The 13,595-nt window shown below is 40.3% G+C and overlaps 1 protein-coding gene across 13 annotated transcripts in view; it reads left to right on the top strand.

Moving 5' to 3' along the window:
* ADCYAP1R1 (ADCYAP receptor type I) overlaps nucleotides 1-13,595 on the top strand; it is a 152,707-nt gene that overhangs the window by 74,566 nt on the left and 64,546 nt on the right. The gene's annotated exons all lie outside the window — the stretch shown is intronic.

The raw sequence follows: 13,595 nt of genomic DNA, 5'->3' as shown, positions 1-13,595 counted from the left end.
TCCCAAGACAGGAAAGGGCTTGAGTCTGTTCCAGGTTTTTGGCCATAAAAAATAATGAGTAATGGAATTCCACCCCTTCTCTGCTAACCTGCAAATTGCCCACAGCAGAACCCAGTGTTATCACAACTGAATAATCCTGAACAGAATTAAACAGAGTGCTTCCAGTCAGCAAGAACATTTCATAATTGTCTTCATGCTGGACAGACCAGAATCACTGATTTGTTTCCCATTATTCCACTGGACTGGGAACTGATAAAGAGATTTTCTACTGGTGTGGTTAGAGCAGCTGAGCATTCCTGCTCACATGGGTGAGATTTCCCACTTGGGTTATAAACTGAGTGGATTTTGTGTGCTTCCTAATTTTTCTTCTACCTACATCTCAAATAGACTGTGGACAGATAAATATCTCTGAAGATAAATATAAATATAAACCTATACTCTATACCTGCATAAATACACACCTACAGCTATAAAAACTTACATCTAACTGAGGTTTACATCAGGATTTAATTCTGAATCTGCTAAATAGCACAACATGTTCATTCATAGAATATCAGGAAGAAATTTGTTCTTGTCTTTATATATGACACTGAAATGATTGCATCCCTGCAAGCTAAAAATTCTCAAGGGACTGAAACATGAAGAAGTTTCTGGATCTTCGTACCTCAAGCACACAGAATTGTGCCCTGTCATACTATTTTTTTTTAATTCTTTTTCATGCTTTGCTAATAAAAAAGTCACAGACAATGAGAGCTCCCCAAATTCCTTTTGGATACTTCAGTTACAGTTTATTTTGCCTGGGTGCAAGGAAGGATCTCTGAACTCCACAGGTCCCTTTAGGATCATTTTCCATTTTTCCATAATGATTCCATATTCCAATTAAAAAATATTTATTAGATGTATGCAAATTTTTATAGTTATTTATTACTTCATATGGAGGGTAATTATCTGCCCACACATATTTGTGAGAAAGACTACAGAACAATTTCGTTCTTACTTATCTTTAACTCTTTCTAATAGGAAGAGAGGGAGAAGGAATAATAATATACTTACCTAATTTTCATATTTCTGTTTTAACCCATCTCTAAATTTTCTAAATCAATTAATCTCTGACTTACAGCAGCTTTAGACATGGAGAACCTTATTAGCTCCTTTGGAATTAACTCTTTATTTACAGGAGTAAGCCATATGAAACTGAGGATGTGCAGACTTCTTTTTTTTTTCACAAATATTGTTAAAATCCACATTATTTCCAAAATACTTCTTCCTTCAATGGAGATAATGACTTCCTTTTATGGAGGTAGTGACTAACCCAGCACTGCTGAAGGTTTGATCCATATCTCTGTATGTTGCTGTTGCTGCTCCTGTAAATTGACCATAAATTGTCAAGTCCTCCAGGCAGCCATTTCCCTTTTCTTCCTGTATCCTTCCAGCCTTTAGACAAAGAAAGCCAGACCCATCACACTCCTTCTGGTCCAAAGACAAGCAAAGAGGAATCATCTTGTCTCTATTTATTCAGGTTTTGTATTAACACAACTGTAATTTTGGGTCTTCCTGTGGTTTTCTGGGCATTTTGCCCTAATGTGTTCCCTGTACCTAAACATCATAAATACTTCTGACATCTTCTATGCTGTTCACACCATTTCCAATGAGGCCGGATCACATTGAATTTGCAGTGTTATTTTTTTTCCACTCTGAATAAGTTGTGGGCACTCAGAGAACTTCAGTATGGAAGAGGAGAGAGGTTTTGTTAAACTCTGTGTTAAATTGTGTTCCTGTTCAGGAGCATGAAATGCAGCATCCCCTCACAGGGACTGGACTGGCTGTTGATAATGGATTTATTTCCTTTGTTTCCTCCACTAGACCATGAGGTCCCACGAGCTGTAATAAGGAGTTGTTTGACTCACCACTAGAACAATTTCCAGGACAGATTATGGAATTTGCACGCTGGAAGAAATTAAGTTCTTTAATTCAGTAGTTTCTCATCCTCCAAAGGTTTGAAGGAGTAAACAAGGAACAAATGCCTCTCAGGGGTGTCCCCACTGCCGTCACTCTGCTTACATCAGGAGTGGATTTGGCCCAAGATCAGTTAGAAGTTATCTTCTGCATTTTCCACTGAGATAATTCTATTTATAAACACCAGAAAAGCAAGAAGGTGGGGAGCAGGAGTCAGAATATGAAGAGGAAGCTTGATTTTACAGTTCTGGCTCTGGAGAGCCATTTAGATTTCAGTGTCACCATTTGCTGTGGTTTGTTTGGTTTTGTTTTCCAGCTGTAAAAAAGAGCAGAAAATCTTTTTAACACCCAGAGCTACCCTGAAACAAAAATAGTAATAATTTGTAAATTCCTTTTGAGGGATCTTAATATATGTGTACCCCAATTTAATTTAATTTCTGAAAATATCAATCATATAAACCAAGGTCAGTTCTCTTTTCAGTTGTTTATTGCTTGCCTGTTTTCTTTGGTCTGTTTATCCTTTTAGAAACAAGACAAAATTCCTGACAAATGTAATTGACTGGGCAATGATTAACCACAGCTTTGCCTGAATAATTCCCATTGAAAATCCTGTTCTCTTGTGTTGAGATATTTTTAAGACTCAGACTCAGAGACTCTTGCAAGGTTTGTGTCCCATTTTAGTCCCACTCCAGTGCTGTTGTGGGATTAGTTAGAAATGAACAAATCAAAGAAAGATGTTATCATTATTTTCCTTTGAGACAGAAAAGGTTTGGAGCCGTGAATTTATTATTTTGAATAATAAAGGCTCAAGGCTCAAGAGACCTGCTGTTAAATCTTCTCCTCATCTCCCTCCATGCCATTAAATCCTGTCTCCATTTTCAAAGAAATGCAGACTCCAAATTACCAAAAAGACAGTCTGAAAAAATTTCTACTTTCTCTGTCTCCATGGCAACTGTTTATCCCAGAGATCTTTCCAGATGTCTTCTTCACAGACCCATAAATCTCATAACGGGCCAAATATCACTCCAAGGGTGGCAAAACTGTCAGTGGACTGTTCAGATCTCCAGCTTGGGAAGATTTTTTACCTTTTTAGCCCTAGCTAAGAGCCAGGTTCACTGTGAGGCACATTAATAATTGTGGGGAAAATATATTGAATATATATAATATTTTATATGTATGTATTTATTTCTATCCAGCTACTTCAACACCACAACCAGTTGTATGCTTAGATAATATTAATTAAACTATTAACAAACACAGGCTACAGCTGACAGTGCTCTACCCTGCTGTCCTTGGTCAATCCCTTTTTATGGGAAGGTTGTAGCCATAGGATGTGACCAAGGAAAGGTGAGGCTGTGTGGAAGAGCAACACTTTTTTATGGTTATTAACCCATCTTCTCAAACTCTGCCTTGACTCTGCAACCTTCAGGCAGGGTTTTTTATGATGCTTTTCCCAGAAATTACTCTGAGGCCAGCCATGTAAGGATTAAAATTTGTGGCAGTCTGATATATGGAGTAGCTCCCTCTCCCCATCTGTCACAGCCTGGAGAATTAATGAAAGACAGAGCTGAAATAGTGCAGGATGCCTTCTCCTGGAAGGGAAGTGAGTCAGAACTGGTGCTGGGGGAGAATGATGATGTTCTGGTGCCCCCCCAAAAAAGGGAGGAGGACTGTTGGAACCCTGACCGCTGAGAATTCCAGACTTTCTGTGCTGCCAGGCACTGACCCCCTAGAGAACACTGCATTGACCTGAGGCCGTGGAGAAGCTTCCAAAATGGAATGACAGAACTGGGATTGTGGGTGTGGAGTTTGAATAGAAGTGTGTGATACCACAGGGTGGGAAACTGAGAGTTTAAGGGTTTAGAATATAGTAATATAAATAAAGCAAGATGGAGGTTTTTGGGCGGAGGCTGGTCCTTCTTCTTCTTCTTCTTCTTCTTCTTCTTCTTCTTCTTCTTCTTCTTCTTCTTCTTCTTCTTCTTCTTCTTCTTCTTCTTCTTCATCTTCTCTTTCTCCATGGGTTTGGGTGGTTTTGTGTAATTGGACAGAAAAGTCCACATTGAGGATTTTGAGTGATTAGTTATTGGGTTAAAAGTGAAAATAATTTAGGTGTCATTTCTTAATTGTATAGTTTATCCTTAATAGACCTTGTATAGAAAGATAGCGAGCCATTTTGTAGCTTGTTAGTAGAATGCTGTAGAACTCAATCTGCACCAAGGGAAATACAGGTTGGATATCAGGAAAAAGTTTTTCCCAGAAAGGCTGATAAAGTTCTGGAATGGCTGCCCCGAGAGGTGGTGCAGTCCCCATCCCTGGGTGTGTTTAACAAAGCCTGGATGTGGCACTGGGTGCCAGGGTTGAGTTGAGCTTTTGGGGCTGGGTTGGACTCGATGATCTTGAAGGTCTCTTCCAACCTGGTCATTCTGGGAATTCTGAGAATTCTGTGAACTCACAGTTTGTAATATAGATAAGAAGTGATAAACATCCAAGCCTGAATGTGAAATATCAGCTCATGTGCCTTCAATCCCAGCCTTGACAGAGGCAGAAAAGAAGCTGAGAACCAGCAGGGGACTAGGTGGTCCAGGAGTTCCCATGGTCTCCCACATCCCATGTCCTGAGCAAAGCTGGATTTTCTGCAGCTGCTGAGCCTGGCACTGCCTCCGCTTCTGGCAGCTTGGAAGTGTCATCCTGTCCTCCAGCAGTGATGGAAAAAGAAAAAAAACTCCCAATTTTTTCAGTAATTTCACAGAGTCTCCCTGCCTCCCGCGCAGCAAGGTGGGGACTTTCTCAGAGGGGACCAGCCAATCCTTTTTATTATATTTTAAGCAGGTCTAGAAAAAACAACAACTCCGCTTGATTTCCCAGCTTATTCGCTTTTTACTCTGCTGCCTAATTAGACAAAGAAATGTTCCAGAGATTTTTGCCAAATAGAAGTTTTCCTTTAAAACTCTTCAAAGCTCACCTAAGGCCAGTTGGCTGGCAGTACGTAAAAGATTCTGGAGATTTTCTTGGATGAGGTTTTCTTGGCAGGTATCAATGCAAAAGGAGAAATAAGTGTGACCTTAGAAATAAATATCCTGTGACTGCAAAGAACTAAACAGCTTTAAAAGCAGAAAAAGAATTTACACTTCTCTGGTTGTAAATGACAGCTCCTGTAATTTAAAAGCTGATCTTTGCCATGTAAAAAATCTTCAAGGAATACAAAAGTTATAAAATACAACATATTTATGATATATTTTGTAAAATATTTCATAACCTTAATAACATATAAATTATTAGAAATATAATATTATAAAATATTTACATCACATAATTAGGATAATAATGTGCAATAAATGTATATTTGTAATTAAAATATATCTTGAATTTATCACAAAGTCATATTTTTATAATAGTATAATATTTATCTTATGAAAATAATGTGCTATAAAATCTGGTATTCCAATCAAAAACCTCTGTGTTTTGAATGCTTTCTTTTTTAATTTTTAAATAATCTATTACTAACACAGTGCATTAGAAGTGAAATATCTCAAATAATTTTTGTAGCATTCTCTTTTATTAATTAAGATGATATATATAAAAGTTCTCTGCAAACACTGCTGCACTTGGATCTCTGAGAATGTCATCCCATAAAACAAGTCACTTTACTGATAATGCTGCACCAGTAGATACTGTTTGATGGTTTATAAATCTCATTACATAAATAATGGATTCTAAATAATCATTGTATAGTTCTGAGTGACTTTATACTAAGGACAGCTGATGGAAAATATTGAGGTGGGTCAAATGCTGGTGAGTTGGATCACAGTTTATTGTTTTTCACATACCACTCTGGCAGAGAAACTTGGACTATACCTATGGACTTCCTCTGATTCCTGCTGGTTTAAACTTAAAATTAGGCTTTCTCACATTGGCTTTTCTAATTAGGGGAAGAAAATACGCATCTCCAGCTGATAATTTATCTTAGAACAGGTTAACCAGAGAAGTGGTGGTTGTGAAATCCCTGGAAGTGTTCAAGGCCAGGTTGGATGGGGCTTGGAGTGATGCCTCAGGTTTCAGCTTTTACATTTTTTGATTCTGTGCTGCTTTAGTGTGTAGTTCTGAGCTTCACATCAGGGCATGGTGAGCTCTCTGCACAGAGCAGGGACACAAAATTCCTGCTCCAGCTGGGCATCAAGGACAAAGGATCCAAATCTCAGCCCAAGAGCACAAACCCCGTGGGCTGCAGAGAGAAAAACAAGCAGGATGGGACTGCAGGGGCTGCAGCTGGGATTGGACACTGAACTGCAATGTGCACATGGAGCAGAGCTGAGCCCAGGGAGAGACCCCGGCAGCGCTCGTGCATTTTGGGACCATTTGGGTTCATCTTGGGTGCAGCCCTGGCTGGGCTCTGGTGCTGCCCAAGGTGCATCCATGGAGGAGATCCTTTGAATCAATCCCTGCTTTATTCTTTAGCTCTGTCCAGCCTCTGTTCTAGGTCAGCCTGCACAAGGCATCAGGAGCACACTGGGACAGTGGAAGGTGTCCCTGCCCATGGCAAGGGGTGGAATGAAATGATCTTGGAGGTCCCTCCCAACCCAAACCATTCCATGATTCTGTGATAATTAGAAACTTCCTATCAGTGCCGTCCACAGTTGTCTGGGATTTTTTTTTCATTTTTTGCACTGTAAAAGAAATGCAGAACTTCCCTTAGAGGTACACATAAAGCTTTTATGCTGATGAGGTGAATGAATACCAGGTTAGACAGCACAAGGTGCTTCTCTGGGCACCAACAGCTTTACTTGGATAGAAAAAATACTTCCTGGTTTAATAACTGGGCCAAATGACCAGATGAAAGAACAGACATGGTTCTCATAATTCCAGAATTTATCAGGAGTAGACCTGGGAAGGGAAAAAACCCCTTTCTCTCTCTTATAACTTACTCTGAAATTCCAGCTGATGTTGTATTTTTACTCTGTTATGGTCTCAAATTTCAAATGAAACTAAAGAATCTGAGAACCCCAGAATGGCTTGGGTTAGAAGGGAACTTAAAGATCATCTCATCCCACCCCCTGCCATGAGCAGGACACCTTCCACTGTCCCAGGCTGCTCCAAGCCCCATCCAACCTGGCCTTGGGCACTTCCAGGGATCCAGGAGCAGAAACAGCTGCTCTGGGAACCTCTTCCAGTGTCCCACAGTAAGGAATGTCTAACACCTCATCTATCCCTGCCCTCTGGCAGTGGGAGCCATTCCCTGTGTCCTGTCCCTCCATCCCTTGTCCCCAGTCCCTCTCCAGCTCTCATGGAGCCCCTTCAGGCCCTGCCAGGGGCTCTGAGCTCTCCCTGGAGCCTTCTTCTCTCCAGGTGAACATTCCCAGCTCTCCCAGCCTGGGTCCGGAGGAGCTCCAGCCCTGCAGCATCTCTGTGGCGTCCTCTGGGTTCATTCCACATCTTTCTGTGCAGGAGGTGGAATCTCACCAGAGCTGCAGAATCCCCTCCCTTGTCCTCCTGCCCTTCCTGCTTTTGGCTCTCTGGGCTGCCAGTGCACAGTGCTGGGTCTGGCAGAGTTCCAGGGTTGGTGCCCAGCTCCAAACACCTCCAGGAACAACATTTCTGTGACAGGAACTCCTCAAAGACACCCTCACTTTGAAATGTCAATTACTTTTGGAAATGATATCCCCATACCCAGGCCAGGCTCAAGCCCTTATTTATTTTGGTATTTACCCAGATTTATGAAGGAACAGAGAGCTCCTATCTCATATTCCCCTCTCTCTGAAAGGCTTTATATGTAGTGTGCCCTTTAGAAGTTACTGTGCACCACATAATTCAGTTTAATATGCTGGTTTGTTACATTACGTTTCCTTTGATATTACTCTCCTGAAGGCAATACGACCTTGCAGGTGATATTTTAAACCAATAAATGAGGAGAGGAACTGAAAATCAAACTGAATGTTGTAAGCCAGAAGGATGGATTTTCATCTCAGGCCTTTATTTCCCTACATGAAAAATACAGAAGTCTAACATTTATGTAATTACATTTTTTCTTGATTTGCCAAGGGAAGAAATTTTATGCAAATTCTTGTCTATTACCTCCTGTCTATGTATGAATCCATAAATTCCATTGCCCATTGCACTATTACTCCTTTGTTCAGTCCCCCATTTTTGAAAATGGGGTGCTGAAAATATGTCAAAATTGTAATTTTGATAGAGAAGGAGATAGGTAGGAATTACCTACTTTATTTAGAGGAAGGAATGAATAAGTAGTGAGTTACTACACAGGGATTTGCTATCCAAAAAAAATACTCTGCTTTGCACCTTTTCTTGCCAAAAAGTTGTCAGGGATGAGAGGAAGTATTTTGCACTAGGGCAAAATGAGGACATGGGAGGATGCTAAGAGGATGTAAAGAGGATTTTAATATAGAGATTGAGATATGGGCACCATAGGAAAACAGGACATAAATCTACAAGGAACCTAAGAAAACAGGACACAAATCTACCAAAAAGATAAGTTTTTCCACAGTCCTGGTGACACAATGGTGATGAAAGATAACAGGCCTTGTTCTCAGGTGGTTTAAAATTCCTTCAACTCAGTGAACTTCACTGTGGGGCTGCCTAAAATCTGGTTTTATATGTACCAAGTATATATAAATATCTACTTAGTAAATATAATAATAAATATCTATAGTAGATATCTATCTAGTAAACTGTGACTCTCAAGACAGTCCTAGACAGAGGAAAAAAGGAATGTAAGGGACGAACGCCTTAAGATTTTAAGTTTTTTTTATAGATTTTAGCTTTGTGGACTTTTAATATCTAGTTGTAGATTTTCTAGCACTTTCTTACACTTGAGAACAGTAGTTGCCCTCTCTCACACATTGTGTCACCTTCCTGAAATTCTGTTTAGTCTCAGGAACCTCTTACACTATCCCAGGGTGCTCCAAGCCCCATCCAACTTGGCCTTGGACCCTTCCAGGGACAGGACATCCACTTCTTTGGGCAACCTGTTCTAAGATAAATTACCAGCTGGAGATGCACATTTTCTTTCCCTTGGTTAGAAAAGGCAATGAGAGAAAGCCTAACTTTAGAATTTCTAGAGTAAAGAATTTTAGAATTTCTGGAAGAAAATTATTTCTAACAAGTTAATAGCCCTGTTTTGCACCAGCACTTGGGAGACATAAGAAGATTTAGGGTTAAGAACCCCTTGGAGGGACTCCAGTGGGGCAGGGTGGGTTACCAAGACAACCCCATCCTATGGGATGTAAGTTCTAGATGTCCTAATTAGTGAAACTTATAAAAATTGTGAAAATCCGATGCCATGCCTCGTCATAGGGATATTTTGTGCACCTGAAAGCTTTCATTAAAAGACTGTTCTTGATGTTATCAATCCTAGTATTGTTTTGAGGGTTTTTCTTCTGATTCTGAGCAACGGGACCATCAGCAATTTCAGCAGAGCTGTTTATCACTCACTGCTCTCCTGCCAGCATGGCTTGCTTTGGGGAATTTTTTTATTTTCTTCTTTTTGGTGCTTGTCCAGACATTTCAGGCAAGTGGGAGCCTTTCAGCTGCCAGGAGTAGCACGTTAGGAAGAGTGTGAAATGAAAATAGGGAGCAAGGTTTGTGAGGATCTCTGTGGAGGCAGGATGACTAGAATGGTTTTAATGCTGGGTAGAATTTTAAAAATGCATCAGTACACTCTGCAATGATAAATAATTGTAGTTTCCTTGTTAAGAAATGTGGCCTTTCTCTGAAAGAGCTGTTCTTTTTCAGTGGCTGCCAGGTCAGATCCATCCTTAGGTGTGTGAGGCACCTCCCTCAGCTTCAACAGTGTGAAAATTAAACTTGGGTGTCATGGGCTTGGCATGAAATGTATATAAAATCCACAATCTGAAATTCACATAGAAATTCATATAAAATTTACATAAACATTGTGCGTCAGCAGAAAGGACTTTGTTTTTTGAAGTAAAAGTACAAAGTGGATCCAGTCCCAGGCAGCTCACAGTCTTAACATGAATTTTATTCCCCTTCTACAAGTAGAAGTTTGAGGCAGAGATATAGGGAATGAACATGAGGGCTTTTAAAAGCAGCCTGTGGTTCAGGTTCCTCAGGGACATGTCCCAGCCCTCAGCTGGACTCCTTTTCCCAGGCTTGGGAAGTGTCTAAAGGAGATTGTGGAGCCACTGGTGATGCCTTTAACCAAAGAACAGAGTTGGTTCATTTCTACCCCAAAAGACCACACAGCACCTGTAGGAAATACAAACATTTAAAAAAACATTTCAAAGGCAGCTGTCTAAGCTAAGCTTTTTCTTACCTTCCTTCAACCTAGTGTAGTCAGTGAGGAGATGCAAGTCCACTTCACAGGGTGATTCCCCACCAGTGCCACCTGAAAATGGGATTATTCCTGTCTGTAAAGTCTCTCTGTCTGAGCTACAGAGGAAACTTTGCTTTTCTGAGTAGGGCAAATGGGTAAGGGAAAAAAAAAATAGACATCTGAAGTTCAACTAATCCAGATTTAACCTAGAGTTGAATGATTTTGTGTTTCCTCAAAAGTCAGCAGCACAGAATAGGGATCACAAAGGATCACCCATCCCTCAAAGGAGAGGGGTGAATAAGTGGAATAACTGAATAAGTGGAAGCATTTCTCTTCTATGAAAAGGGCAGAAACACTTACTCAGGACCAGCTGTCAAGTTTTGCACCACTTCTGAAATCTGGGGTGAATCCCACAGTGTTCCCCAAATTCCAGCTGCAAGTTGCAGTGCAGACACAGGAAGGGAAGGCAGGATTTTTGCTTTCTGCAAACAGCCTTGGCTTGTGCCAGGGGAGGTTTAGATTGGATATTGGGGAAATTTTTTTCATTGGAAAGGTGGTCAAGCATTGGAACAAGCTGAACAGGGAAGTGGTGGAATCACCATCCATAAAAGTGTTTAAAAAACACGTGGATGCGGCACTTGGGGATAGAGTTTAGTGGTGGACTTGGCAGTGCTGGTTTGATGATCTGAGAGGGCTTTTCCAACCTTAATGACTCTCTAAATCTGTGACTGTTTTGATTCCAACACCATCCATTAGCAACACCACCACCTGTAATTTTTTTGTTTCGTTCCATCCCACTTGAAATCTTATTCTTTATTACTGATTTCCTAAGATGATAAAAACTAGGAAAATTTCTCCAGCTTCAATTGGAGTGTGTGAGCCACCTCTTCCCAAGCTTTCTTGGGCATCCCTACGTCACTGGGCAGTGGGGAGACCCCGTCAGTGCCAGAGGAGACCCTGCTGGGCAGTTTCACACTCAAGTCACTTTGATTTCCGTGGGCAGATTTCACCCAGCAGGAATTGCTGGCTGCAGCATGGTTTACAAATGTAGGGAGATTGTGCATGCTGCCCTTTATTCCATTTAATTTTTATTTATTTTATTGTTGTCATCCTTTTCTTTGCTCTTTTTAATTATTGGTTTCAAATACACTTTTTCAAGTGGGATCAGACAATGTTCTTTTTGATGGGGAATCCTTTACAATCTCCATCTCTCCCCTATTTTAAAGTAAATTACTTGACTTGCTGCTTCTCTCTCCCCTCTCTCCCAATGTCAGCACATCAGTGTTTTCTAACACAATGAACTTGTAATTTCTTTTTAAATGGGGCTGCTTTTTATCTCTGCATGGAATTACCACAAAATCAGCCACCTGCTATAACTGAATTTCATCCACACTGCCATGGGATATTTATACTCTGGCTGTTCCTGTTCTGCAGCCTGAGGATATCCTTGCATTTCTCTGATTTGCATTATCCATTGCTGGATAATATCTATATATTGGAAGATATCTCTGTTGAAATAATAATAAGAAATAACAAAGTTTTTCCTATTCAACACAGTTAACTCAAGCAAGACCAACAGGTGTTTCTCCAAAGATCTCATTAAGCACTGATTATCTCCAGCATCCCTTGTAAGCAAATGTCTCGTTAACGTGGATGTTCACACATAATTTACTTTGGTACATAGTGCCACACCTCAGTGAGCTATAAACCTGTTGCTGCACATCCTCAGATTTTCATGGAAAATGCATTTCCTGCTGCATGGACACACACAAGCTATCAAGGATAATAAAATCTAACATCACTCAACATGGGTCTTGATTTCCATCTTTAGTGCATAAACAGTATCAAAAAATGATAAAATCAGAATATCCTGAGCTGGAAGGAACCCACAAGGATCATGGAGTCCACCTTCTGGTACAGGACACCCCAGTGTCCCCACGATGTGCTAAGACTGCCCAAACCTTTCAAACCCCAGGTTTTGAGACTTTTAGAAATATTCTAGTGAATTACAGCACTCATGGGATGAGATCCTCATCTGGCAAAAGAAACAATCTGGGACAGGAGTGGGAAAAGAGAGGTAGAGGAGCAAATGTGAAGATTCCTTTATATTTTTCCATCTCCTGTGATGATTTAATGAGCATTTTTGCCACAATTTTGTATTATGGTGGGTCTTGTTATTATGATGTTGAACATCACAACAACATTGTTTGACACTGACCTAATTCTTTAAACACCAACTTACTCAGAGCTGCTCTACTCAGCACACGTGGTACTCTCAGCCTTCTATTTTTGTGAGAAAAATAAAACGTAGGACCGGGGAAAAAAAATAGGAGTTGAGTTGCTGCCACTGAAGCTGATGGAAAAAAAAAAAAGACACCAAATCCAGTGCTGAGAACATCCCTCCTCCACTGACGGGGACCTGCTGAGTCACCAGAGCTGGTGGAGCCCACGCAGCTTTTAGAGTTCATCACCCACGTCTCGTTATATTGGACTCATGCCAGGCAGAAATCCTTGGAAGTATTATCTGCTTTTCCTGAAGGTTTTATTTCCCTTGGCACGCAGTCAGAGGGAGAGAATTTTGACAGAAAACCTCGTAGAAAATCATGGAGCTAGAGGCTCTTTTTCAGTTGATAGGATTATTGGTTCAATCTCAACATCAAATGCAAATAAGCAGTGGAAATATTTAGGTTTGGTTCTTCTTTGTTTTCCTGCTGAGGCAAAAGATGATTTTTATTTGAAATTCACTCACTATTTTTTTTTAAATATTAGCAGCAAATTTGGGATATTTCTCTGAGTTTTTGTGTACTCAGGATAAGTCTTCTAGGTTTGTAAGATGGTAAAATGGTTTTTGCAGGACTACAGGAAGATTTATTCTTCTTGAAATCCTGTTTTTCACACCTCTGGCACAGAGACCAGAAGGAAGCAGGAGCTGGGTTCCTTTACTCTATTTACAATAAATTTTAAATTAATTTTTCTTATATCCCAAGAAAAGACAGCTCCCACCCATGGTCCCATCATCTCCTCTTCCTGTGTTCATGTAGCAGGAAATTGGGATTTTTTACCACTCAGACCTTTGCTTCTAAGTTTGTTACCTGAAGCCTCATCTATGAACTGTTATTAAAGAGCTGAATCTATTTTTAGCTTAAGCAAGAAATCATTAGAGGTCAAAAAATCCTCTTTTGACATTGTGAGTTTATATTCTCTAGAGCAAAGGCTGTAGTAAAAATAATGAATGATGTTAGGACAGTTTTTTGGTAAGGAAGGACATTTTTTAAGAAGTGGGATGGAAGAGTGAGTGTGTCTTACATATCCACAGAAGTGGCTTCAGGATGAAGCAGAAACTGCTTTTCTG

Source organism: Passer domesticus, chromosome 1 (assembly GCF_036417665.1).
Source record: "Passer domesticus isolate bPasDom1 chromosome 1, bPasDom1.hap1, whole genome shotgun sequence".
NCBI classification, from domain to species: Eukaryota; Metazoa; Chordata; class Aves; order Passeriformes; family Passeridae; genus Passer; species Passer domesticus.
This window is presented reverse-complemented; position numbering and strand designations above follow the sequence as displayed.